Source organism: Rhipicephalus microplus, chromosome 6 (assembly GCF_043290135.1).
Source record: "Rhipicephalus microplus isolate Deutch F79 chromosome 6, USDA_Rmic, whole genome shotgun sequence".
NCBI classification, from domain to species: domain Eukaryota; kingdom Metazoa; phylum Arthropoda; class Arachnida; order Ixodida; family Ixodidae; genus Rhipicephalus; species Rhipicephalus microplus.
This window is the reverse complement of record NC_134705.1, coordinates 71,060,359-71,063,113: the sequence shown is the minus strand read 5'-3', so window position 1 is coordinate 71,063,113 and position 2,755 is coordinate 71,060,359. Positions and strand designations below refer to the sequence as shown.

The window sequence follows — 2,755 nt, the reverse complement described above, 5'->3', positions numbered from 1 at the left end:
GGCTCCGGTTCCGTCGTCGAGATCGCTCTCGCCCAAGCCCGGGCGATCATGTCATCAATGTTGGCGCCGTGGCAGCGTCTGGATGCCCTCCGGACCTTCGTCTACCCGGCGCTCAACTTCCAGATGCGATGCGGCGTCTTGTCTACGACGGACTGGCGCTGATTGGACGACGCCGTGCGGCCGCTGGTAAAGCGGACGCTTTAACTTCCCACCAACGCGGCGACAAACTACCTCTACGGATCCGCCTCCGGTGGTGCCGTCGGGATCCCCGTTGCGGCGGAGCTTAGCGACCTCTGCCGCATCGACTCCGCCTTCAATCTTCTGACGTCCCCCGACACCGAACTGCGGCAGATGGCCTTGGACGACGCCTACGCAACCGCCACTTCCCGCCTCGGCTGGGAGGTCACCCGCTTTGAGCTGGAGTCCTACCTCGGGGGGTCGCTTGGAGACGGGTTCCGGGTCCCGGCCACCCAGCTGCCATCCGTCTGGACCAATGCCCGAAAAGCGTCCCGTACTACAACGTCGCATGGACCCTGGATCCTGGCGCCGTTCGGCTCACCTGCGTCGACGCGACGATAACTCTGCAGCACCGGTGCCGCGTCATGCGGACGCTGCGTGAGATCCTGGCCAGACAATGGGACCGCGCCCTGCACGACCTCCCCAACCAAGGGAAGGTGCTGGCCTGCGTGGCGGCTGATCGCGCCAGTTCCCATTTTATGCGGACGGGCGCCTTCACCACCTTTGCGGACTGGCGGTTCGTGCATAGGGCTTGCCTGAACCTGCTCCCACTCAACGGCGCTCGCATGTGGGGCGCGCCGGACAGGGACCAGCGGTGCCGCGTCTGCGGGTATTTGAGGGAGACGCTGCCGCATGTGGTATGCCACTGCATGCCTCGCAGTGCGCTCTACCGGGCCCGCCACAACGCCATCGTCGACCGCGTGCGGACTGCCGCCTCCCGCGAGTTCACGGTGGCCTTCAAGAACCAGGCTGTCGGAGACACGGGCCTGCGTCCGGATCTCGTCCTGGTGCGTGGCGAAGAGGCGATTGTCATCGACGTCACGTGCCCGTTCGAGAATACGCCGGATGCATTCGAGAACGCCCGTAACGCCAAGCTGGCTCATTACGAGCCGGTGGCGGCGTTTCTCCGTCGCCGGTACCAGCGGGTCACCGTCGACGCCGTCATCGTGGGAGCCCTCGGCGCTTGGGACTCTAGGAACGACCGTGTACTTCGGCGCATATGTTCGAGTCTTTACCTGCGCCTATTCAAGAAACTATGCGTTAGTGAAGTGATTGCCGCATCACGAGGGTATATCACGAACACTTACGGCAGTCAAACTAAACTCTGCGTGCTCGTCCTTTGGAAAATGCAAATAAATGCATTATCATTGTATGATATGGTAGAACTCGTTCCCGACCTTGTACGAATTCCCCAAATGCATCATTGTAAGTGCCCCGAAAGCGTCGATTGTCATGCGCCATTTCCTGTTTTGGCTGTTGCGCTAACGTCAATTATGTTGCGGGAAGAAGCCATGTCTAATAGTCGGACTCATTTTTCTACGGCCCCATGAAACATTAATAAAAATGTATATGTTCTTATCAGCTTAATATCTGATACGGATCCTATTTGGATCCAAGATATTAAACTTATTTTTGCAATGCGGCGGAGTGCTTGAAACTTGCTTCACCTCCGCCACGGGTTGGCCCGGTATTGCACTACCTCCCGGATCGGCCCACTCACGCCTGCGGGGGTGAGTTTGACAATAAATTCAATGACAGAAAGAGTGTTCGAATTTACCAAGGATATCGGGGTAAACGGCGTGGGTGCGGCGAGTGTCCGAAACGTTGACGTCACGCCGCCCCGGGTGACGCGGTATTCGCGCCGGCTCGGTATTCGCGTGCGGGGAGTGCACTAGCTGCGTTCAATCACTTACGATTTCTCTGGGAAAATGAATGTTTGTGTGGAAATGTCATAATTGGAGGGCCCCTTGTTTTTTTTGGTTATGTTCACACGTACATACTCAGTTTTTTTAAAACATCGCTAATCACATTATTAAAACTGTTGAGTAATTTATTATTACTGTTTCAGAGGAAAGCTAGAAGTGCGTATGTGCTAAGCTATTTCCGCTTTTCAAATTCACCCATTACGGAACGAAAAATAAAACAGCCTCTAAAAAATGGGTGTTGGTGTTTCTTTTTACAGTTGCAGTGACAAGCGAAGGCATTTTTATTTCATATCTTCACGCGACGTCTTAACCTGAAGACGCGTGCTCTCGCCACGTCTACGCATCTACACTATTCCCCATCACAAATTAAAACCGCAAAGTACGCCACAGGACCCACCCCGCACACACCTGCTGTACGGTGGAGCGGCAAAGCCCCGATGTGCTTTTCCTATGTCCACTGACCTGGGTCCCAGCTTCTACCACCGGTGGCCGTAATTGGTTGCCACGCGGTCAGCTACGTCGCTGGCGCCCTCAGCCATCACCTTGATGACGATATGATGATATGTGGGGTTAGACGTCCCAAAACCACCATATGATTACGTGAGACGCCGTAATAAAGGACTCCGGAAATTTCGACCACCTGGGGTTCTTTAACGTGCACCCTAATCTGAGCACAGGGAAATGCAGCCGGGATTCGATCCCACCACCTGCGGGTCAGCAGCCGAGTACCTTACAGCCACTACACCACCACGGCGGCCATCGCCTTGTTGATCACACACTACATTTATGAACACCATCTCACACCAGCTCAT

General features: G+C 55.6%; 1 non-coding gene across 1 annotated transcript; it reads left to right on the top strand.

Moving 5' to 3' along the window:
* Nucleotides 1-1,545: 1,545 nt before the first annotated feature.
* On the top strand, nucleotides 1,546-1,739 carry LOC142766487 (U2 spliceosomal RNA). Its single transcript, XR_012884546.1, has one exon. It is a non-coding gene; the product is annotated as a U2 spliceosomal RNA (small nuclear RNA).
* Nucleotides 1,740-2,755: the final 1,016 nt, after the last annotated feature.